The 18,624-nt window shown below is 47.6% G+C and overlaps 1 protein-coding gene across 1 annotated transcript in view; it reads left to right on the forward strand.

Annotated features, from left to right (window-relative positions):
• Window positions 1-17,480, forward strand: part of LOC140455484 (H-2 class II histocompatibility antigen, A-U alpha chain-like) — a 61,341-nt gene extending 43,861 nt beyond the window's left edge. Inside the window, exon 5 of the mRNA XM_072550419.1 lies at window positions 17,170-17,480. The gene's annotated coding sequence lies outside the window, so the exon portion shown is untranslated. The remainder of the gene's footprint in view (window positions 1-17,169) is intronic.
• The last annotated feature ends 1,144 nt before the right edge of the window (window positions 17,481-18,624 follow it).

The raw sequence follows: 18,624 nt of genomic DNA on the forward strand, positions 1-18,624 counted from the left end.
CCAGAATGTTGTCAGGGCCTGTAGTCTTTTCAGTATCCAGTGTCTCCAGACATTTCTTGACACCACATGGAGCGAATCAAATTAGCTGAAGACTGGTGTCTGTAATGCTACGGAACCACTGGAGGAGGCTGATATCACTCAGTACTTCTGACTTAAGATTGCTGCAAAAGCTTCAGCCTTATCTTTTGCACTGATGTAATGGGCTCTTCCATCATGGAAAATGGTGATATTTGTGGAGCCTCTTCCTCCAGTTTAATTGACCACCACCATCACAACTGGAAGTGGCAGGACTTCAGAGCTTACATCTGATCAATTGGTTGTGGGATCGCTTAACTCTATCACTTCCTGCTAATGCTGTTTGGCATGCAAGTAGTCCTGATTGGTGGTATCACATTTATATAAATGATTTGGATGTGAACACAGGAAGTATAGTTAGTAAGTTTGCAGACAACACCAAAATGGGAGGTGTAGTGGTCAGTGAAGAAGTTTACCTCAGAATGCTTCGGGATCTTGATCAGATGGGCTACTGGGCTGAGGAGTGGCAGATGGAGCTTAATTTAGATAAATGTGAGGTGCTGCATTTTGGAAAGTTAAATCAGTGGAGGACTTATACACCTACTGGCAAGGTCCTGGGGAGTGTTGCTGAACAACTTTTGAGTGCAGGTTCAAGTTCCTTGAAAGTAGAGTCACAGGTAGATCGGATAGTGAAGAAGGCATTTGATATGCTTTCCTTTATTGATCAGAACATTGAATATAGGAGTTGAGAGGTCATGTTGTAGTGGTATAGGACATTGACTCAGCCATTTTTGCAATTTTGTGTGTAATTCTTCTCAGCTACAGGAAGGATGTTGTGAAACTTGAAAGGGTTTGGAAAGATTTACAAGGATGTTCGCTCTTATGAACCAGGCCAGATCCCCTCAAAACATTTCAAGAAAATAGCCCAGATCCTAACTTTGTTTGCTGTTTTAAGCAGGTGTAATGTGGATATTCCAGGAGTGATGCTGTTGGTCAAACCACTTAGTTTTAAACAAAACAGAATTTATTTACAAGATTACCGAATGAAACACAAACAAAACAAAACAGAATATAGAATAACTTAACCTATCCAAAAACCCAACAGATTATCCCAACTGAATGATGCTGTTCCAAATTCCTGCAAGAATCTGTGTTGTACATCTCTATGACTCTATGATTCTATGGCACCTCATCTTCAGGCATACCTGGTGCTGATCCTGACTCGCTCTCCTGCACTATCCATTGAACCAGTGTTGATGGTGATGTCTGAGTGGGTAATATGCCAGGCCATGGTGTTTCAGATTTTACTGGAGTACAATTCTGCTGCTGTTGATGGTCCACAGTGCCTCATTGATGCCCAGTCTTGAGTTGCTAGATATGTTTGAAGTCTGTACCATTGAGCACGGTGATAGTGTCACACAGCACAATGGAGGTTACTTTCAATGTGATGGACTGTGTGGTGGTCTCTCCTACTGATACCGTAATGGGCAGATGCATCTGCAGCTGGCAGATTGGCAAGGATGAGGAAATGGCCCCCGCGTGGAGCCGGACAGCTACCTCAGCCCTGGGAGGGTCCAGCAGTTTGCCGTCACCACCGGGATGCACACAGCTACCCCAGAGGGGCAAGACCAACAGCAAATGGACAATGTTAACCTCGTAAACTGTTAAAATGGGGTTAAAAATTGCCAGCATCAATGTGCGTAGCATCAAATCGGCTACGCGATGTGTTTCTACGATGGCCTTCCTGGCCAACGTCAAAGCCGATATCCTGTTTCTGCAGGAGTGTGGGATACCGCACCTCAGCAGCTACAGGAGATGGTCGAGCTTGTGGGCCCATGGGCCGTCAGTGTGGTCGGGGGGCAAGGATAGCCGTGCCTCCGGCCTGGGTATCCTGTTGCGAGGAGGCAACTTCACCATCTCCGTGATTAAGGAGGTGGTGGGCGGGCGCCTCCTTGTCACCGACGTCATGTACAGGAATGCTCCCCTGAGACTGATTAATGTGTACGCTCCAGTGGGTAAGAGTGAATGGTTGGCCATCCTGCAGCAGCTTCCACTGTTGTTGGCTACGTCCAGGCCAGTCAGTCTGGCCGGAGACTTCAACTGTATCATTGATGCAGATGGACGATCCAGTGGGGGGGGGGACAGTAAACTGGACGCCACGTCCAGAGCCCTGATGGACATGGTCAAAGATGCCAAGTTGCACGACGTCTTCAGCACCCCTGCAGATAGAGCGCAGCGTAGATACACCTGATCATGGGCAGACGGGTCTATCCGCTCAAGGATAGATTACCTGTTTGTGTCCCAAACGCTCTCAGTCAGATCCACCGACGTCAAGCCGGTGTTCTTCTCTGACCACTGCCTCCTGCTGGCTGACTGTCACCTACAGGACGAGCAGCGGGTGGGCAAGGGAACATGGAAACTGAACACTAAGCTGTTGACCCCGGGAAACATCGAAGAGCTCAAGAGGGACTACGCAGGTTGGAGAACCGTGAAGCCCCTCTTTGAGTCCCCAGCGGACTGGTGGGAAACAGTAAAAGGGAACATCAAGAGGTTCTTCATCCTCAAAGGTGTTCAGGAGGCGAGAGAGCGGCGTGGAAAACTGTCCCAGCTCCAGGAAAGTATGCAGAACCTGCTCCTGCTGCAGACGATGGGGGTCGATGTCATGGAGGACCTCAAGGAGGTGAAGGGCCAGCAAGCCTCGCTCTTTGCCTCGGAGGCCTCCAGGATAATCTTCCGGTCCAGGGTCCGCTCGGTGGAGCAGGACGAGACATGCTCACGTTTCTTCTTCCAGAAGGTGCACAAAGAGAGCTCCGTGCTCAGCAGCCTGAAGGAAGAAGATGGCTCGATAACGTCATCTCAGGCTGACGTCATGAGGATCAGCAAATCCTTCTACGCCAGCCTGTATGACTCGAAGCCAACCGACAGCGCGGCCTCCCAGTCATTCCTGTCCTCTATCACGGAGGTCCTAGATGACGGAACACGGGAGAGGCTGGACCAGCCGCTATCTCTGGATGAGCTGACCAAGGCCCTCGAGTCCTTTGAAAAGAATAAAACTCCCGGAAGCAACGGCTTACCGGTCGAGCTCTATTCCGCTCTGTGGGAATTGATTGGCCAGGACCTGCTGGAGGTGTATGTCAGTATGCTTCGGGCAGGTACCATGAGTGAATCCATGAGGAAAGGCATCATCACCCTCATCTACAAGCGGAAGGGGGAGAGGGAAGAACTCAAAAATTGGAGACCAATCTCACTGTTGAATGCGGATTACAAAATCTTGTCAAAGGTCATCGCCAACCGGGTCAGGTCTGCTCTGGGATCGGTGATCCACCCGGACCAAACCTGTGCTGTACCGGGCAGGAGGATCACCGAGAGTCTCGCACTCCTCAGGGATACGATCGCCTACGTGCAGGACAGAGGATTGGACACATGAGAGATGTTCTCTCCAAAATGGGCTTTGGGGAGTGAATCTGCAATTGGATCAGACTGGTCTACACCAACATTGTCAGTGCAGTCTCAATCAATGGGTGGGAATCAGATAGCTTCCCAGTCAGATCTGGAGTCAGGCAGGGCTGCCCTCTATCTCCTGCCTTGTTTGTGTGCTGCATAGAGCCATTTGCCGAGTCCATCAGGAAGGATGCGAGCCTGAGAGGGGTGACTATTCCTGGCAGCGGGGGCCTGCAGGTTAAGGCCTCCCTGTACATGGATGACGTCGCTGTTTTCTGCTCGGATCCGCTGTCCATGCACAGACTGATGTGCATATGTGACCAGTTCGAACGGGCCTCGGGGGCCAAGGTAAACCGAGGCAAGAGCGAGGCCATGCTCTTCGGGAACTGGGCCGACCAATCCTCGGTCCCCTTCACCGTCAGAACTGACCACCTAAAGGTGCTGGGTATTTGGTTCGGGGGTGCTGGGCCGTGCACCAAGTCTTGGGAGGAGCGTATCAGCAAAGTGAGGCAGAAACTGGGCAGATGGAAGCTACGGTCGCTCTCCATTGCGGGAAAAAACCTGGTCATCAGGTGTGAGGCACTGTCATTGCTATTATACATGGCACAGGTCTGGCCTATCCCCAGAACCTGTGCCGCTGCAGTCACCTGGGCCATCTTCCAGTTTATATGGAGATCAAAGATGGACCAGGTCCGAAGGGACTCGCTGTACAAAGATCTGGGCAACAGGGGAAAAAAATACACCCAATGCCACCCTCACCCTGATGCCCACCTTTGTGTGTGGCTGCATCAAGCTGTGCGTGGATCCCCGGTACGCAAACACCAAGTGTCACTACGTACTGAGGTTCTACCTGTCCCCAGTGTTGCGAAGGATGGGCCTGGCCTCGCTGCCGCGGAACACTCCGAGCAGTTGGACCGTTCCGTATCACCTATCCTTCGTGGAGAAGTTTATGAAGAAAAACACCTTTGACCACAAGTCCATCAGGAAGTGGTCAGCACGTAGCGTCCTTGAGACCCTTCGGGAAAAGGAGAGGGCGGATCGTATCGAGCAGTTCCCTGGGCAGACTATCAAAGCCATTTGGCAGAATGCCTCATCGCCAGAATTTTCCAACAAGCACCAAGACGTGGCTTGGCTGGTAGTGAGAAGGGATCTGCCTGTGAGATCCTTTATGCACGCCTGGACTCTCAGCCGCACCGCACGCTGCCCTCGAAGCGGCTGCGGGGGGGGAACGTGACTGTCACACACCTCCTTCTGGAATGTGCCTATGCAGAGGAAGTCTGGAGAGGAATGCAGTGGGGTTTGCCAAGGTTCAACCCGAGCAGCGCCGTGACGCGGGACTCCGTGCTCTACGGCCTGTTCCCTGGTACTCACACCGAGACGAACATTAACTGCGCCTGGAGGATCATCAACTCGGTGAAGGACGCTCTCTGGGCAGTCCGAAACCTGTTGATCTTCCAGCTGAAGGAGTTGACCCTGACTGAGTGTTGCAGACTGGCACATTCCAAGGTCCAGGACTATGTGTTGAGGGATGCGCTGAAGCTTGGGGCAGCTGCCGCCAAGGCACGGTGGGGAAAGACCACTGTGTAACGTCTGCCTGCCTAAAGAAGAACAGGGGGCCCACGCAGTCATTTGGGATCTGATGTCGCCTCAGCTAAATATATGGGCATATGATTGAAAAATGTACAGACCTGTATATAACAATGATAAATTCTGATCTCTGTATGTAAATGATTACAAATGTATGACATGACCAACTGTACAGACCATCAAATTATTTTATGAATAAAATATATTTTTGAAAGTAAAAAAAAAATTGGCAAGGATGAGGTCGAGTATGTTTTTCTTTTTGTGGATTCCCTCACAACCTGCCGCGGACCCAGTCTTGCAGCTGGGTCCTTTAGGACTTGAGCAGTTCGATCAGTGGTACTGCTGCCAAGCCACTGTTGGTGGTAAATATTGAAATCCCCCACCCAGAATACATTTTTCATCCTTGCCACTCTTAGTGCTTCCTCTAAGTATAGTTCAATGTGGAAGAATTCTGATTCATCAGCTGAGGGAGGGCAGTGTGTGGTAATGAGCAGGTTTCCTTAACCATGTTTAACCTGAAGCCATGAGACTTCATGGGATCTGGAATCAGTGTTGAGAACTCCCAGGAGTTCCAAAGAATCAAAGTGGGCCCTTCAGCCAGTTTGCCTTGGCACTCAGCTACCCCTGAGTCTGCATCTGATTTTGTTTGGGGCAGTGAGACAAACACATCCTGCTCTCCTTCCATCCCTGGATCCTCTTCAGCAACTGACCAGGTTTTCCAGCTGCAGCCCCAAATCATTCCTTATGATCATCTTTATTTATAAGATAGACATGAAGGTTTTGTTGGGAGCACCATACTGTCCAATCAAAATCCACCTTCAACTATAATTGCACAAAGATATTTTGACTTCTCTGTCGAAACTATATGGTTAAATCCTGCCTTGGTAAGTTCCATATTTCTTAAATGTTTTCAAAGAAAAATTGCTAATGGAGTCAATGACTCTGTATTTCAAACCAACTGGTATCAGCTTTGGTCATTTTCTCACAGCTCTCAAAGCACTGAGTTATCATTTTGTAAATATGTTCTGTGCCTCTGCCTTTTGTCTCTGTGATTGAGTTTCACATTCCCCATTATAGATATCAAGAATCCACTTTTTAAAAAAAATGTATTCGTAGAATGTGGGAGTTGTTAGCTGGGCCAGCATTTATTGCCCGTCCTTCGCTGCCCTTGAGAAGGTGGTGGTGAGCTGCCTTCTTGAACCACTGCAGTTCCATATGCTGTGGATTGACCCCCAATGCCCTTAGAGAGAGAATTCCAGGAAATTGTCCCAGCAAAGGTGAAGGAACAGTGATATATTTCCAAGTCAGGATTTGAGTGGTTTGGAGAGGAACATGCAGAGTGTGGTGACCCTATGTATCTGTAACTCTTGTCCTTCTAGATGGAAGTGGTCATGGGTTTAGAAGTTGCTAACAGCATTAATAGCTGAGTTATTGAGATTAGATTAGATTCCCTACAGTATGGAAACAGGCCCTTCGGCCTAACAAGTCCACACCGACCCTCCGAAGACTAACGCACCCAGATCCATTTTCCCTCTGACTAATGCATCTAACACTACAGGCAATTTCCCATGGCCAATTCACCTGGCCTGTACATCTCTGGATTGTGGGAGGAAACCGGAGCACCCACAGGAAACCCACACAGACACGGGGAGAATGTGCAAAGACCACACAGTCAGTCGCCCAGGCTGGAATCAAACCTGAGTCCCTGGTGCTGTGAGGCAGCAGTGCTAACCACTGAGTCACCGTGCCGTCCCATTACAGTGAGCCTTTTAGGTCAGTGCTTCCCAAAATGGGGATCACAAGCTCGGCGGCAATTTTGGACATCACTGAACTCCACAACATCAGCCTTCCACTCTTAAAGGCCTTTTCTCCACATACCTGCTTTCACAGCTCTTTTTAACCTTTCCATTCTAACAATTCGAAACAAGGAGTTATAATAATTTTCGGGCTTGAAATGGGATCACAATGGGAAAATGTTTGAGAAGTGCTGGTGCTAGTGTGTGCCTGTGGTGAAAGGATTGAATGTGGAAGGTGGTGGAGGGAGTCAATATTTGAGGATGTGGTGCTAATTAATCAGGCTGCTTTGTCCTGCATGGTATCAGGCTGCAAGTGGAGAGTATTCTAACATCCACCCGACTTGTGCCTTGTCAGTAGGATTTGAGGAGTCAGGGGTGAGCTACTTGCTGCAAGACTCTTAGCCTCTAACTGCTCTTATAACCATAATACTCATATGGCTAATCCAGCAGAGCTTCTGCTCAACGATAACCCTCAAATTGTCAATAGTAGGAGAATCAATGATAGTAATGCTATGTAAGATCAAGGAGTGATGGTTAGATTCTCACTTATAGAGCCATACAGCATGAAAGCAGATCCTTCGGTCCAACCAGTGCATGACGAACTGAAACCAGGCCCACCCGATTGCTGCTGACCCATATTCCTCCAACCTTTTCTATTCAGTACTTATCCAAATGTCTCTTAAACATTGTAATTGTACCTGCATTCATTACTTCCTCAGGAAGTTCATTTCACACATCAACCATCCTCTGTGTAAAAAAATTACCCTTCATGTCTTTTTCAAAGCTTGTTCCTCTCACCTTAAAAGTATTCCCCCGAGTCTTGAAATCCCCCATCCTACGGAAAAGACAACTACCATTAGCCCTATCCAGATCACTCATGATTTTATAAAACCTCTCAACCTCCTACACTCCAGTGAAAATCTGTCCAAGTCTATCCCATTTTTCTTCTTAACTCAAACCTTCTATACCTAGCAACGTCCTGGTAAATCTCTTCTGAACCTTTGCAGTTTTATAATATCCTTCCTTTAACAGGGAGACCAAAACTGGACACAGTACTCCAGAAAAAGCCTCAACAATGTCCTGTACAACCTCAATATAATGTCCAACTCCTATTCTCAAATGAGTAATGAAGGCAAGCATGCTAAATGGCTTTTTAACCATCCTGGCGACATGTGACTCAAACTTTAAAGACTTATCTATCTGAACCCCTAGGTTAGCTCTACCCAAGGCCCTACTATAGAACATAGAACATAGAAAAATACAGTGCAGTACAGGCCCTTCGTCCCTCGATGTTGCGCCGACCGAAGCCTACCTAACCTGCACTAGCCCAATAACCTCCATATACCTATCCAATGCCCGCTTAAATGACCATAAAGAGGGAGAGTCCACCACTGCTACTGGCAGGGCATTCCATGAACTCACAACCTGCTGAGTAAATAATCTACCCCTAACATCTGTCCTATACCTACCACCCCTTAATTTAAAGCTGTGTCCCCTAGTAACAGCTGACTTCATTAGCGGAAAAAAGGTTCTCACTGTCAACCCTATCTAAACCCCTAATCATCTTGTACACCTCTATCAAATCTCCCCTAAACCTTCTTTTCTCCAATGAGAACAGCCCCAAGTGCCTCAGCCTTTCCTCATACGATCTTCCTACCATGCCAGGTAACATCCTGGTAAACCTCCTCTGCACTCGTTCCAATGCCTCCACATCCTTCCTATAGTATGGCAACCAAAACTGCACACAATACTCCAGATGAGGCCGCACCAGAGTCTTATACAACTGCAACATGACCTCAGGACTCCGGAACTCAATTCCTCTACCAATAAAGCCCAGTACACCATATGCCTTCTTCAAAGCACTATTTACCTGGGTGGCAACTTTCAAAGATAAATTGTATAAGTCAAGATTAGAGTGGTGCTGGAAAAGCACAGCAAGTCAGGCAGCATCCGAGGAGCAGGAAAATCGATGTGTCGAGTGAAAGTGCTTCATCAGGAATGAGGGTGGGAGCCTCTGGGGTGGAAATAAATGGTAGGAGGATGGGGCTGGGGGGAAGGTAGCTGAGAGTGCAAGAGGTGGATGGAGGTGGGGGTAATGGTGAGAGGTTGGAGAGGACAGTGGAGTGAATAGGTGGGAAAGAAGATTGACAGGTGGGACAGGTCATGAGGGCGGTGCTGAGCTTGGAACTGGGGTAAGGTGGGGGGAGGGGAAATAAGGAAACCGGTGAAGTCCACATTGATGCCCTGGGGTTGGAGAGACCTGAGAGGCAAGATGAGGCATTCTTCCTCCAGGCATCGGGTGGTGAGGGAATGGTGGCGGACAAGGCCCAGGATCTGCATGTCCTCGGCAGAGTGAGAGGGGGAGTTGAAATGTTCAGCCGTGGGGCGGAGGGGTTGATTGGTGCAGATGTCCCAGAGATGTTCCCTAAAGCGCTCTGCGAGAATGCGTCCTGTCAGATACAGTAAATGGTATGTGTGGAAGTGCAGGTCAAACTTTGATGGATGTGGAAGGCTCCTTTGGGGCCTTGGATGGAAGTGAGGCGGGGGGGTAGGTGTGGGCGCAGGTTTTGCAATTCCTGTGGTAGCAGGGGAAGTTGCCAGGAGGGGAGGGTGGGTTGTTAGTGGGCATGGACCTGATCAGGTGGTCACGGAGGGAACGGTCTTTACGGAAGGCAGATAGGGTTGGGAACGGAAATGTATCCCTGGTGGTGGGGTCCGTTTGTAGGTGGCGGAAATGTCCCCTACGTCATCACTGACTCCACGCTTCCGCCACTTCTGCCCCCATTGACGCCCCTCACCTGCACACTGCTGACATGCCTCCCCACTGATCCGACTCTCACCACCCTGCCCCCAGAACCCCGGGGTGAGTATCACTTCCACAAATGACGGCACCCCCTGGTCGCCCCATTACCATGCCCACTCCAGTTACAGTCTCTGCCCCCACTTCCAACTCCAACCGTATACCAGGTCCTAGCTCCCAGCCCTGCCGGGTTTTCACTATTCCCCCCAGACCTCCCATTCACTGAGGACAAAAGACCAGTCCTCAGCAAAGGCCTTAACTTCATCCCCCTCCGTCTACGCATCAACGAATTCAACACGCGTCATGACATCGAACACATCTTCCGTCATCTCTGAACTTACTTTTTCAATCAAGATTCCTGCCTACCCTCCGAGGATCCCTTCACCTGCCTCCAACACACCCCTTCTACTTGGACACCCCGTGCAGGTCTGTTACCCGCCCTTGACCACTTTATTTTCAACTGCGGCTGAGACATTAACTGCCTCAACCTGTCTACCAGCCCCTGCAACTCCAACCTCTCACCGTCACAATGCACAGCCCTCCAATCCCTCTGCTCCAATCCCAACCTCATCATCAAATCAGCAGATAAAAGGGGTGCAGTGATGGTCTGGCGCACTGACGTCTACACTGCTGAAGCCAGATGCCAACTCGAGGACACCTCTTCCTACCGCCCCCTTGACCATGACCCCACCCCCCATCACCAAACGTCATCTCCCAGACTATACAGAACCTCATCACCTCAGGAGACCTCCCACCCACAGCTTCCAACCTCATAGTTCGGGAACCCCACACTGCCCGGTTCTACCTCCTTCCCAAGATCCACAAGCCTGACCACCCTGGCCGACCCATTGTCTCAGCATGCTCCTGCCCCACTGAACTCATCTCTACCTACCTTGACACTGTCCTATCCCCCCTAGTCCAGGAACTCCCCACATACGTTCGAGACACCACCGATGCCCTCCACCTCCTCCAAGACTTCCGTTTCCCCGGCCCCCATCTTCACCATGGATATCCAATCCCTCTACACCTCCATCCGCCATGACCAGGGCCTCCAAGCCCTCCATTTCTTCCTCTCCCGACATCCCCAACAGGACCCTTCCATCAACACTCTCATTCGTTTGGCTGAACTGGTCCTCACCCTTAACAATTTCTCCTTTGAATTCTCCCACTTCCTCCAGACCAAAGGGGTAGCCATGGGCACACGTTTGGGCCCCAGCTATGCCTGTCTCTTTGTTGGCTATGTAGAACAGTCCATCTTCCGTAATTACACCGGCACCACTTCCCACCTCTTCCTCAGCTACATTGATGACTGCATTGGCGCCACCTTGTGCTCCCGCGAGGAGGTTGAGCAATTCATCAACTTCACCAACACATTCCACCCTGACCTTAAATTTACCTGGACCATCTCTGACACCTCCCTTCCTGAACATATCCATCTCCATCAATGGTGCCAACTCAACACTGACATCTTTTACAAACGCACCGACTTCCACAGCTACTTGGATTACATCTCCTCCACCCTACCTCCTGTATTCCCAATTCCTCCGCCTCCACCGTATCTGCTCCCAGGAGGACCAGTTCCACCACAGAACACACCAGATGGCCTCCTTCTTTAAAGACCGCAATTTCCCCTCCCACATGGTTGACCTCCTCCCAGTGCATCTCATCCATGTCCTGCACCTCTGCCCTTGAACCCCACCCCCACAACCACAACAAGGACAGAACCCCCTGGTCCTCACCTTCCACCCCACCAACCTCTGTATACATCATATCATCCTCTGCCATTTCCACCACCTACAAATGGACCACGCCACTCCCCACCCCTATATTTCTCTCCCCACCACATCTGCTTTCCATAAAGACCATTCCCTCCATGACAACTTGGTCAGGACAACCTTCCCCCAACAACCCACCCTCCCATCCTGGCACCTTCCCCTGCCACCGAAGGAATTGCAAAATCTGCGCCCACACCTCCCCCCTCACGTGCATCCAAGGCCCCAAAGGAGCCTTCCACAACCATCAAGGTTTCATCTGCACTTCCACACATGTCATTTACTGTATCCGTTGCTCCCAATGCAGTCTCCTCGACATTGGGGAGATAGGATGCCTACTCCGGGACACCTGCACCAATCAACCCCACCGCCCCGTGGTCGAACATTTCAACTCCCCCTCCCACTCTGCCAAGGACATATGGTCCTGGGCCTCTTCCATCACCACTCCTTCACCCCCGATGCCTCATCTTCTACCTCGATACCCTTCAACCCCATAGCAACAATGTGGACTTCATGTCCTCATGTGCCCCACCTCCTTGCACAGTGAGACTGCAGGCTGCCCACCCTCCATAAGGCTCTGTAGGCAACTCCCTCCTTAGTCACAGTGACCTTCGTCACATCCTGCCAGGTCAAGGAAATAAAGACCTGGCCTCAGAAGGAGTAGGCATGATTCAAACTTGGGTCCTTCAGCTACCCCGGCTTTGGTATAACTAGACCCCATAACTAGTGATTGTGGGGTTGAGTTTGCCATGTATAAAAAGGGTGTTGTTGAGGGAGGTTAGGCAGTCCCAAGCAATGCTACAAGGTCTCCAATCAGGCCCCTGACAAGAGCGACAATAGTCTTTAATTTGCAGCACCAGTCCTAGAGAAGCCCAGCATAGGGGATCTCAGACAGCAGCAGCAGCATCACCATCAGCAATACAGGACCTCCAGTCTACCCTTCTCCCTTTGCCAAGCTCTGTTCTCAGCTCAGTTCCTCCTCTCTTCCTCCCATTAGTCTTCTGCTTCCTGTGGGCATAATTGAATCATTACACAATGCCTCTCCAGTCCAGAGTTGGGGACACCACCACTGCACAAGAGAGCTCTATTCTAAGAGTTGAAAAATGTCGTGCTGGAAAAGCACAGCAGGCCAGGCAGCATCCGAGGAGCAGGAGAATCGATGTTTTGGGCATAAGCCCTTATGCCCGAAACGTCGATTCTCCTACTCCTCAGATGCTGCCTGGCCTGCTGTGTTTTTCCAGCTCAACATTTTTCAACTCTGGTACTCCAGCATCTGCAGTCCTCACTTTCTCCTAGAGTCTGCTTTTGTTTTATTATTTAATCTATTTGTTCGAATTGTTATTACTCACCTCTGGAGACGGTGGGACTTGAACCCGGCATCCCCAGTCCAAGAGTAGGGATTCTACCATAGCAGCACAAGAGGGATCATCCGGGCCTGTATGTTTTACCCTCTGAATTCATGTCTCAAGCATTATCCTCAGCCTGTAGATTACTAGACCAGTGACATTACCAATCTGCCACTATCTTACTTCTTTGGGTCTGCTTTATCTTATTTTGTTTCTTTTTAATGGGTGATTTGTGGCAAACATAAACATCATTTATGCATATATATGTGTGTGTGTGTGTGTGTGTTTTACATAGTGACACAGTAAAAAGACACCATTGTGCAAAGCTTTTATTGTATTATTTTTGAAGAGATTCTGAATCCCTTTTTATACTGTTTTTCTTTTTTCCCACATGAGCACTCCACAGCATCCATGTTATGTATGTGTGTAGGTGCAGGGACTCAGTGAAGACACCGCAGGGTAGGCGCGACATGATTTGACCATGTTCCAGCCAGTGATCAGGTCCTGGTAAAAGACAGCCAATGCCCTGAGAACAACCTCCAAACTGTCACAGTCCAAATAGGAGCAGCATGTCGTAGGTGAGGCTACACACTTGGTGGAAAAAAAATGTCGCCAGGTCGTGCCACCTCGGAGGAGGCTCAATGTAAAGATATTGCCGCTCATGAAAATATTGGTTGTGGGTGATTGCACACCCTTTTTCATTATTTGAAAAACCCTTTGCTCTGTTTTTGTTTGCACTTCAGCCCCATGCTCCTGATTTTCATCACCTGGGGAGCCTTCAGAAATGAGATAACGAGAGTCTAGAGACAGTATATTCCTGTTAGGGTGAAAGGGAAGGCTGGTAGGTATAGGGAATGCTGGATGACTAAAGAAATTGAGGGTTTGGTTAAGAAAAAGAAGGAAGCATATGTCAGGTATAGACAAGATAGATCAAGTGAGTCCTTAGAAGAATATAAAGGCAGTAAGAGTATAATTATGAGGGAAATCAGGAGGGTAAAAAGGGGACATGAGATAGCTTTGGCAACTAGGGTGAAGGAGAATTCAAAGGGTTTTTACAAATATGTTAAGGACAAAAGGGTAACTAAGGAGAGAATAGGGCCCCTCAAAGATCAGCAAGGCAGCCTTTGTGTGGATCCGCAAGAGATGGGGGAGATACTAAATGAATATTTTGCAACAGTGTTTACTGTGAAAAAGGACATGGAAGGTATCGAATGTAGGGAAATAGATGGTGACATCTTGAAAAATGTCCAGATTACAGAGGAGGAAATGCTGGATGTCTTGAAATGGTTAAAAGTGGATAAATTCCCAGGATCTGATCAGGTGTACCCGAGAACTCTGTGAGAAGCTAGAGAAGTAATTGCTGGGCCTCTTGTAGAGATATTAGTATCATGGATAGTCACAAGTGAGGTGCCATAAGACTGGAGGTTGGCAAATGTCGTGCCACTGTTTAAGAAAGGTGGTAAGGACAAACTATGGAACTATAGACCGGTGAGCCTGACGTTACTGATGGACAAGTTGTTGGAGGCAATTCTGAGGGACAGGATGTACATGTATTTGGAAAGGCAAGGACTGATTAAAGTTCGTGCTTGGGAAATCATGTCGCACAAACATGACTGAGTTTTTTGATGAAGTAACAAAGAGGATTGATGAGGGCAGAACGGTAGACATGATCCATATGGACTTCAGTAAGGCATTTGACAAAGTTCCCCACGGGAAAGTGGTTAGCAAGATTAGATCTCATGGAATACAGGGAGAACTAGCCATTTGGATACAGAACTGGCTCAAAGGTAGAAGACAGAGGGTGGTAGTGGAGGGTTGTTTTCAGACTGGAGGCCTGTGACCAGTGGAGTGCCACAAGGATCAGTGCTGGGTGCAATACTTTTCATCATCTATATAAATGATTTGGATGTGAGCATAAGAGATACAGTTAGTAAGTTTGCAGATGGCACCAAAATTGGATGTGTCATGTACAGCGAAGAAGGTTACCTCAGATTACAATGGGATCTTGATCAGATGGGCCAATGGGCTAAGGTGTGGCAGATGGAGTTTAATTCAGATAAATGCGAGGTGCTACATTTTGGGAAAGCAAATGTTAGCAGGATTTATACACTTAGTGGTAAGGTCCTAGGGAGTGTTGCTGAACAAAGAGACCTTGGAGTGCAGGTTCATAGCTCCTTGAAAGTGGAGTCACAGATAAATAGGATTGTGAAGAAGGTGTTTGGTATGCTTTCCTTTATTAGTCAGAGCATTGAGTACAAGGGTTGGGAGGTCATGTTGCCATGTACAGGACATTGGTTAGGCCGCTGTTGGAATATTGCGTGCAATTCCAGTCTGCTTTCTATCTGAAAGATGTTGTGAAACTTGAAAGGTTTCAGAAAAGATTTACAAGGGTGTTGCCAGGGTTGGAGGATTTGAACTATAGGAAGAGGTTGAATAGTGGCTGTTTTCCCTGGAGTGTCGGAGGCTGAGGGATGACCTTATAGAGGTTTATAAAATCATGAGGGGCATGGATAGGGTAAATAGGCAAAGTCTTTTCCCTGGAGTGGAGGAGTCCTGAACTTTAGATTTAGGGTGAGAGGGGAAAGATATAAAAGTGACCTAAGGGACAACTTTTCCACACAGAGGGTGGTATGTGTGTGGACTGAGCTGCCAGAGGAAGTGGTAGAGGCTGGTACAATTGCAACATTTAAAAGGCATCTGGATGGGTATATGAATAGGAAGGGTTTGGAGGGATATGGGCTGGGTGCTGGCAGGTGGGACTAGATTGGGTTGGGATATCTGGTCAGTATGGACAAGTGGGACCAAAGGGTCTGTTTCTGTGCTCTATGACCCTATGTCTCAGTGGGGAGGGGAGAGGACAGGTCAGAGGTCTCCTCCTAGGTCTGCTCTTGGGCCTGACCAGCCTGGTCATAAACAGGTCCAGGCAGTGGCCTTTGGAGAGGGTCATTTCTGCCGATTGCCTGCCCCTCTTCTGTGGTTATGTTCAAGGCCGGGTGTCCCTGGAGACGGAGTATGCGACATCCACCAATGCTTTCGATGTCTTTAGGAAGACGTGGGCACCACTGGCAGTGGAGTGCTTTATTTCCCCCTCAACTGTATTTTGGTTTAATCCCTATCTTTCCCTTCATTTTTCTTTCATGGAAGCATTGCCCTTATTGGGCTTTGCTTGTCACTGGTTCACTTCTGACATGGGTATATTTCTGGTGGTGGAAATATTGATTAAAATTATTTGTATATGATGTCGTCACTGAGTCCCTGCACTTACAGACACACAACATTCAAGAACAGGTGCTGTGGGAACAGTAGTGATTAATAAAATCAGGAGATTTAGAATCTCCTCAGTTCAATAAAATATATCTTCACTAAGCATGAGGGTGAGATAATCCTTTAGGGGCCAGTGAACCTTCAGGTACTGGTGAACCTTAGAGCCAGTGATACTAGGCTGTCAAACTATAACTGTGTGCTTTGCAGACTGTACGTTAGAAGTGAGTGTGCCGACTGGCTACAGTGTTGACACGTGCAGTCTGTTCAGTTTACATGCCTATCTTTGCTGAACAAAGTTGCCTGAAGTGACATTTGTGTATGTGTAGAAAACTGATACTAAAACATCAATGAACTTGTTGGACTAATCTATTGATGTGGTTGGCTGTACTGAACCTGAAGGTATGACTTTTCTCTATCTGGCTAGTGAACAACCATCTATTTCACCAGAAAGATGGCAGTCAGTAGGTTTCCATTGGCTTGTTATAGGAAGAATATTTTTAAGCTGGAGAGGGTTCAGAAAAGATTTACCAGGATGTTGCCAGGGCTGGAGGGTTTGAGTAATAAGGAGACACTGGATATGCTGGAGCATGGGAGATTATAAAACCATGTGGGGTGTAGATAAGGTGAATAGCAGAAATCTTTTCCCTGGAGTGGAAGCTTTCAAGACTAGGATGCATATTTTTAAAGTGAGAGGAGAAAGTTTTAAAAAAGACATGAGGGGCTTTTTCTTTAATACAGTGTAGGGTTAATGTGTGGAATGTATTTCTGGTCGAAGTGGTGAAAGCGGGTACAGTTACAACATTTAAAAGGCATTTGGATAAGTACACGAATAGAAAGGATTTGGAGGGATATAGACCAGGAGCAGGGCAGGTGCCACTAGTTTAGTTTGGGCACATGACAGTGTGGACTGGTTGGGCCAAAGGGTGTTTCCATCCTAAATGACTCAATGACCGCAGATGGTGATCTTACAACTGGTGGTTTTGTCTATTCCATGTAGTGATGTTCCTCATTGTCACCTGACAAGTAATTCCTATCCCCAAAACAATGGTAAACCCAGTTACTGACAAGAGGAATGAGCAGATAATGTAATGAGAAATCAATATATTCAATTTGCTGGAGTTTTTTATCATATTTTTTCTTCAATCTAGGTGAAAGGCAGGAAATACTCCACCACAGCATGTCTCCTCATCGCTTCAATGTGTCCTCTTGATGCACCACGTTGTCTCATCCCATTGTATATTCTTATTGTTACAACATGTTCTCTCATAACTTTGTGTGAACCAGCAGTGAACTACAACTTCCTTAATTTGATACAATTGTGTTTTTAGAATTCATGATCATTTTAATTTTGGAAAAAAATGAAATGTCTCCTGTTCTTGTGTGTTATGAACACTGTCAGTTCATTACATTGCATGTGCTGTCACAGATTTTAGTAAAATTTTACAGATCTCCAGATTAATTCTTTTTGGTGTTGTAGTTCTAATTTTACCATCATGTCTCAATAATTCATCCACAATGTTCTGTCCAATTCTATTTAATGAGCTCAGCAGGATGACAAAGTACTTATGAATTATAATGGACCTAGGTCTCTCTGTTAACTCAGACCAGAAATTTAGCAGGTTGAATAGGTGAGCATCAAATCATCCACTTCCTCATCCCAGCAGTTAGACACCAGGAAGACTTCATTCCCAAATCTAATTTATATATTTCCCAGGAAACAGAATAAAGTCAGGAATCTCAGTTAAATCACTGGGAGGAGGCTCCTGATCACAAAGTGCCATTTCCTATTGTGACAGGAGCTAGAGTAGCATTTAGACTCATAGAGATATACAGCACAGAAATAGACCCTTCATCCAACTTGTCCATGCCGACCAGATATTCTAACCTAATCTAATCCCATTTGCCAGCACTTGGCCCATATCCCTCCAAACCCTTCCTATTCATATACCCATCCAGATGTCTCTTAAATGCTGTAATTGTATCAACCTCCACTACTTCCTCTGGCAGCTCTTTCCATGCTCCACTCTCTGTGTGAAAAATTTGTCCCTTAGGTCCCTTTTATATCTTTCCTCTCTCACCCTAAACCTATGCCCTCTGGACTCCCCCACCCAAGGGAAAATGGGAGAATTTAACTCAAAAGCCATTCTACCAATAATTAATTTTGAATTATCCTAAGATAAGTAACCCATGTGAGTCAACAGCAGTCTCATATCCTATCTCAGGTCATATTAGCTGGTCTGGATCGAGTAATGCTCATGCGACGGTCTGAAAGCAAGTTAAAACTACTCCAAGCCAAATAAAGTCCAATAAACGGATTATATCAACATTAAAACTGTTAAAACCAGCCATAAACCATCAAATCAAGCTTCCTATGCCAGGTCATTATCAGGGGGATCTGAGTGGAGGTTCGAACAACTCTACGGGTGACAGAGTGTGTAAAAAGATGTAGAGATGGCCATGCAAGCGAGCGTACATTGCCCTGAGAGTCCATCACCTCTACATTTTCCAAAGCAGCATACTTGTTTGAAATGGGGGATAGCCGCAGAAAACTCCTACACTACCTGCCTCCCTCTTCCACCTTTCCTGGAGTTAACCCAACCACC

The sequence above is a fragment of the Chiloscyllium punctatum genome, chromosome 30 (genome assembly GCF_047496795.1).
Source record: "Chiloscyllium punctatum isolate Juve2018m chromosome 30, sChiPun1.3, whole genome shotgun sequence".
Taxonomy (NCBI): domain Eukaryota; kingdom Metazoa; phylum Chordata; class Chondrichthyes; order Orectolobiformes; family Hemiscylliidae; genus Chiloscyllium; species Chiloscyllium punctatum.